The sequence below is a fragment of the Asparagus officinalis genome, chromosome 9 (genome assembly GCF_001876935.1).
Source record: "Asparagus officinalis chromosome 9, Aspof.V1, whole genome shotgun sequence".
Taxonomy (NCBI): Eukaryota; Viridiplantae; Streptophyta; class Magnoliopsida; order Asparagales; family Asparagaceae; genus Asparagus; species Asparagus officinalis.
In genome coordinates, this window is record NC_033802.1 from 18,201,555 (window position 1) to 18,209,011 (window position 7,457).

Consider the following 7,457-nt stretch of genomic DNA (forward strand, 5'->3'; position numbering starts at 1 on the left):
TTTCCCATTGGTGAAAAATCATCATTTTTCAAAATAGTCCAAAACATGAAAATATGAGATACTTGAATTTTGATGTTTTGACATAAACCAACTTTTGAAACTTTGTAAAATGTTTTTATAGACTTATTAAAATATGTATAAATTGATATTGAAGTCTACAAACTAAGAATACAATATTTTCACAAACACAATAGAAAATGAAACCTATGAGTATGTATATGAAAATATATTTGTTTCATATCTAAGTAGATAAACCAAATCACAATAATAAATATGAAACATGTAATTTCATATTTATAAACATGAAAACTAAAACTTGTGTTGTATATATATGTGATTACATATATATACAAGGAAACTAATAAAAATATATTTGTTTCATATCTATGTAGATAAACCAAATCACAATAATAAATATGAAACATGTAATTTCATATTTATAAACATGAAAACCAAAACTTGTGTTGTATATATATGTGATTACATATATATACAAGGAAACTAATAAAATGTGTGTGTATAGATAATTGAGCTTAGAGTATATAACACACATAATATAAACCCTAAACTAAATTACCCAAGCTTGATCTTGATCTTCATTGAGCTCAACTTGGTACACGTTGCGGATGAAGCTAAACTTGGATCTTGAACTTGAATTGTACGATGCTTCACTCCACAATTCCACCAACCTCCTTTACCCAAGCTTGATCTTGATCTTCATTGAGCTCAACTTGGTACACGTTGCGGATGAAGCTAAACTTGGATCTTAAACTTGAATTGTACGATGCTTCACTCCACAATTCCACCAACCTCCTCTTGATATGATCGTATAGGCTCAATCCATCCAACCTCCAACTCGTTGTTTGCCTAGAATAAATACGAAAACACAAACACTAGACAAACAACATTAGTTGTAAATTGTTTATAAATCATCATCAAAACAAGAAGGCCAATATTAAATATATTTAATTTATTTAATTTAAAAAGTAAAATATATATATTACCTGATCTGCCATAAATCGTCTTCTATATGCCTCCTGAGCCTCCTGAGACTGAGTCGCCATGAACTGTGTGAACTCTAATGCTTGCTCCTCCCGGTGTCTCCGTTCTTCCTCCGCAATCCGCTGATATGTTGTTTGCTGCGACTACCAATCTTCAATCGCTTTCATCCGCTGCTCCATCGAGTCTTGAAATGAACTGCTTCCTGGTGTTCCTGGTGGTGCTGCAGACTCGTAGGTGCTACTAGACTCGTGTGGCCTCTGCTCGGATCCTCTCCACCGGTATCTGTTCTTCCTACTCGGTCCAATGACCGTCTCGATGATGCAGTCCTCCTCCTCTCTACTTAGCCGGGCTGGAGTGCTAGAACCGACCTGAGACTGAGATATTTGCTCTTGCACCTTGGCATGTAATTTCTCCTGCGATATATCAAAATAACCCGGGCAAGTCAACTTTTTAATGATGCATTATTATAAAATTGAATGTACAAATGAACCGCTACTTACAGCCAGATCCTTGTTCTTCGCCTTATTCTCTTCATCGGCGTAATTCGGGCTCCAAGAAGTCAGAATACGATCTGTAAAATGTCCGAGATCTCCCCTTCCCTATTTTATTCAAATATATTATTAACCCATAACACATAAAGTATACTCAAATTGACAATTTATAAGCTAATACATTATATACCTCAAGCTCCAATTGATGATAATGCTGGCTAAAGGACCTGGAGCCTCCGTGGTGCTCGTAACTACGGGGAGCGTTGCGGTTCCTCCTTGCTATTTCAGCTTGAGCCTAAAAAACAATGTCAAATCAGGAAAATATAGAAATTCAGCATATAAAATGAAAAAATGTACGGCAATAATACCTGGATTTCAGCCGTGTCCCAGTAATCACAAAGTGCAAAAAATTCTACTCCATCTACACGCTCGTCAAGATGCCAGAAGCGCTCCCAATCATTTGTTATTTGAACGAAATACTTTTTCTTCACCTCAGATTGCCACCTCTTAAACGATAGATTGATTTGCATGAAGTAGTAAGTCCAGGCACAAATGTTATCGTCAAGGAAGAAAAATCGCTTAATAATACCTGGATTTCAGCCGTGTCCCAGTAATCACAAAGTGCAAAAAATTCTACTCCATCTACACGCTCGTCAAGATGCCAGAAGCGCTCCCAATCATTTGTTATTTGAACGAAATACTTTTTCTTCACCTCAGATTGCCACCTCTTAAACGATAGATTGATTTGCATGAAGTAGTAAGTCCAGGCACAAATGTTATCGTCAAGGAAGAAAAATCGCTTCAGCATATAAAAAAGAGATACAAATCAGTGTATTAAACATAATAATAATCTAATAAGTCCAAATGATGAAAATTCAAATAAATAACTCACACATATATATCTCCAATAAGCCACCAGCGCATCAATTCGTTGTGATTTCCACGTTAAAAAAATATTAAAGAAATCATGTCTCCTGGCTAAAGCGGCAAGAAAATTATTGAAAGCATTAACAAATGCCCCGATAGGCACTCCGTGCTCCCATCGGATCACGGCCCTCCGATAAATATCAGGGATGAGGTTCTGTGGCTTGGTAGCACTGCGACCGCTCTTAGGAGGTCGTTCGGTACCTGCGAAACAATAAAAATTAGGTGGCATATAAATCAATCCATATCGATGATAAAAAGTAAAATAATAGCCGATAAAGTATAAAAATCTATTCACACCTTTCAGTTCGATGCATCTACGCCTTGCTTGTTCGTACCTACGTTGCGGGATAGGTCACAAAGCATGATAAGATTCCCAATCACCCTTCACCTTGGCCGGGTCGTGGACTCGCTGATCTGGAATAGAATCTGGTGGTAGTGGCGTAGCTTCTACAGTTGCACTATATGGCTCATATCTCCGCTCCTCTAATACATCTGCACGTAGCGGCGGCGGCGATGGTATCTCAGCATGCTGTGTAGGATCAGCATGTGCCTCTACATCATGTGAAGCATCTCACACACTAAGTGTTGGTCCTAGCCCGTGTCCTCCTCCTCAAGTGCTCGGTTACAACCTCTCCCTAGGCACATCAACTGACGCCACTCCTCTTGGATTTGACCCCGTCTCTCACCACACACTTATCTCGGTGTACAAGTGTATTACAAGTGAATCCTCACAATTAGGCTTAATACAAAGTGTTTGTTCTCTACAATGAATGAGAACAAATTATAAGCTCACTCTCTAAGTTACACAATCCCCACAACTCAAATTATACAATGTATGATAATACAATAAGCTCAATGGTTGTGTGTGTAAACAAAGAGTATCAATAAAACAATTAAACTCAATATAGAAATCTAGCTTATGGAAATTAAGATCAAAACAATAAATAGCTAGAATTGAGTTTAAGGAAAACTTCTCTATAGATCAAGAGTGAGAGAGAGATGAGTTGAATGCCCAAACACCAAAGGATGATCTCCTCTTTGCTCTTGTGAAATTTGCTTCACAAACTAAACTCAAACAAACTCTTAAACTCTTTTAAACAAAACTTAAACCCTTGTGTTTTAAAACTCTCTTGGATAGTTGGAGAGCTGAAGGCAATGGGGTATTTATACCCTCTCAAAACTCATCCAAAAACCCAAACAAAAAGACAAAAACAGCTCAAAGCAACGGTAATAAAACTAGCCATTGGAAGCTGAAAAAGTCACTGTCGGTCGACCGGAAATTTCATCGGTCGACCGGAAAATTTCATCGGTCGACCTGACCAGTCGATCGACAGACTTTCTGTCGCCCAGTGAACACGAGAGCTCAGGTTCGGTCGACCGGTTCGGTCGACCGAAAACTGACATATATAAAAAACAGGTTTTTGACACATTTAAAAATGTGTTAAAAATAACAAATGAAGTCCAAAAATTATGAAACTTTGGGAAAAGTATATAAACATGTAAGTGAACATGTTACAACAAGAATTTTCCAAATTGCGTTTCCCATTTATGAAAAATCATCATTTTGCAAAATAGTCCAAAACATGAAAATATGATATTGAATTTTGATGTTTTGACATAAACCAACTTTTAAAACTTTGTGAAATGTTTTTATAGACTTAGTAAAACATATATAAACTGATATTAAAGTCTACAAACTAAGAATACAATATTTTCACAAACACAATAGAAAATGAAACCTATGAGTATGTATATGAAAATATATTTGTTTCATATCTATGTAGATAAACCAAATCACAATAATAAATATGAAACATGTAATTTCATATTTATAAACATGAAAACTAAAAACTTGTGTTGTATATATATGTGACTACATATATATACAAGGAAACCAATAAAATGTGTGTGTATAGATAATTGAGCTTAGAGTACTTAACACACATAATATAAATCCTAAACTACATTACCCAAGCAATCTTGATCTTCAACGGATGAAGCTTTAACTTGGATCTTGAACTTTGAATTGTACGATGCTTCACTCCACAATTCCACCAACCTCCTCTTGATATGATCGTATAGGCTCAATCCATCCAACCTCCAACTCGTTGTTTGCCTAGAATAAATACGAAAACACAAACACTAGACAAAAAACATTAGTTGTAAATTGTTTATAAATCATCATCAAAACAAGAAGGCCAATATTAAATATATTTAATTTATTTAATTTAAAAAGTAAAATATATATATTACCTGATCTGCCATAAATCGTCTTCTATATGCCTCCTGAGCCTCCTGAGACTGAGTCGACATGAACTGTGTGAACTCTAATGCTTGCTACTCCCGGCGTCTCCGTTCTTCCTCCGCAATCCACTGATATGTTGTTTGCTGTGACTGCCAATCTTCAATCGCTTTCATCCGCTGCTCCATCGAGTCTTGAAATGAACTGCTTCCTGGTGTTCCTGGTGGTGCTGCAGACTCGTAGGTGCTACTAGACTCGTGTGGCCTCTGCTCGAATCCTCTCCACCGGTATTTGTTCTTCCTACTCGGTCCAATGACTATCTTGATGATGGAGTCCTCCTCCTCTCTACTTAGCCGGGCTGGAGTGCTAGAACCGACCTGAGACTGAGATATTTGCTCTTGCACCTTGGCATGTAATTTCTCCTGCGATATATCAAAATAACCCGGGCAAGTCAACTTTTTAATGATGCATTATTATAAAATTGAATGTACAAATGAACCGCTACTTACAGCCAGATCCTTGTTCTTCGCCTTATTCTCTTCATCGGCGTAATTCGGGCTCCAAGAAGTCAGAATACGATCTGTAAAATGTCCGAGATCTCCCCTTCCCTATTTTATTCAAATATATTATTAACCCATAACACATAAAGTATACTCAAATTGACAATTTATAAGCTAATATATTATATACCTCAAGCTCCAATTGATGATAATGCTGACTAAAGGACCTGGAGCCCCCGTGATGCTCGTAACTGCGGGGAGCGTTGCGGTTCCTCCTTGCTATTTCAGCTTGAGCCTAGAAAACAATGTCAAATCAGAAAAATATAGAAATTCAGCTTATAAAATAAAAAAAATCTACAGTAATAATACCTGGATTTCAGCCGTGTCCCAGTAATCACAAAGTGCAAAAAATTCTACTCCATCTACACGCTCGTCAAGATGCCAGAAGCGCTCCCAATCGTTTGTTATTTGAACGAAATACTTTTTCTTCACCTCAGATCGCCACCTCTTAAACGATAGATTGATTTGCGTGAAGCAGTAAGTCCAGGCACAAATGTTATCGTCAAGGAAGAAAAATCGCTTCAGCATATAAAAAAAGAGATACAAATTAGTGTATTAAACATAATAATAATCTAATAACTCCAAATGATGAAAATCCAAATAAATGACTTACACATATATATCTCCAACAAGCCACCAGCGCATCAATTCGTTGTGATTTCCACGTTAAAAAAATATTAAAGAAATCATGTCTCCTGGCTAAAGCGGCGAGAAAATTATTGAAAGCATTAGCAAATGCCCCGACAGGCACTCCGTGCTCCCATCGGATCACGGCCCTCCGATAAATATCAGGGATGAGGTTCTGTGGCTTGGTAGCACTGCGACCGCTCTTAGGAGGTCGTTCGGTACCTGCGAAACAATAAAAATTAGGTGGCATATAAATCAATCCATATCGATGATAAAAAGTAAAATAATAACCGATAAACTATAAAAATCTATTCACACCTTTCAGTTCGATGCATCTACGCCTTGCTTGTTCGTATCTACGCTGCGCGATAGGTCGCAAAGCATGATAAGATTCCCAATCCCCCTTCACCTTGGTCGGGTCGTGGACTCGCTGATCTGGAATAGAATCTGGTGGTAGTGGCGCAGCTTCTACAGTTGCACTATATGGCTCATATCTCCGCTCCTCTAATACATCTGCACGTAGCGGCGGCGGCGATGGTATCTCAGCATGCTGTGTAGGATCAGCATGTGCCTCTGCATCATGTGAAGCATCTCCGCTGCCTGTGTCCTGTGGCGGCGAGTCATGTGTAGCATCTCTGCGTTCTGTGTAGGAAATGTTAAAAAATACTGTTAGGCTCACATTAATAGTTTATAGAAATGTACAGATATAACATATAAATAAAAATACCTGACGTAGAGGTATGTGCGTCGCCTCTAGAATGTCCACCAAAAAGTCTCTCAAGCGCTTTCTTACGTAGTCCTTTTATCATCATACTTTGAAAATATAATGAGCATCCAACAAATGCATATAATGCAAATAATTAATAAATAACAAATGGTAATCAGTCAAACGGATAATGTAAAGGCAATACTATAATACATGACACAAACTATCATATGATAACCAGTCAAACAAATAATATAAAGGTAATACTATAATACATGATACAAACTGATACATGATAACCAGTCAAACAGATAATATAAAGGTAATACTATAATACATGATACAAACTGATACATGATAACCAGTCAAACAGATAATATAAAAGCAATACTATAATACATGACACAAACGATAACCAGTCAAACAGATAATATAAAAGCAATACTATAATACATGACACAAACTGATACATTATTATGATGATGTTGAGGCTCTACTCTACGACCGTGTGCGGTTAGCCTGAGACCGTGTGTGTGCCGACAAAAGGACTGTTCTTATAGTTTTATGGACTCCGCTGCGAACTGGTTTTTTACCTTTAAGCCTTGGCTCACATATAATCGCAGGTACATCAGGGCGTGCTAGTGTAATTTCATCCATCAGATTATTATTTTGTGTCAAGGAAAACTCAGTAACTGTTTCGTCAGCCAAGATAACCTCCTCATTGTGATCTTCGTCAGACACAGCTTCATGAATGTAGGCTCTAGGATGATTCTTAAGGACAACCCATTCGTTATTTTTTATTATATCTTTGACATAAAAGCACTATTTGGCGTGAGCAGCTAACATGTACTTTTCATTCTGATATATTTCCTTGTTAAGATTAACGAGTATGTAACCGTAGT

At 37.3% G+C, this 7,457-nt stretch overlaps 1 long non-coding RNA gene across 1 annotated transcript; it reads right to left on the reverse strand.

The window, feature by feature from the left end:
- On the reverse strand, positions 5,426-5,872 carry LOC109823899. Its single transcript, XR_002242501.1, has 3 exons — positions 5,836-5,872; positions 5,532-5,741; positions 5,426-5,457 (listed from the first exon to the last, which is right to left on the reverse strand). It is a non-coding gene; the product is annotated as an uncharacterized LOC109823899 (long non-coding RNA).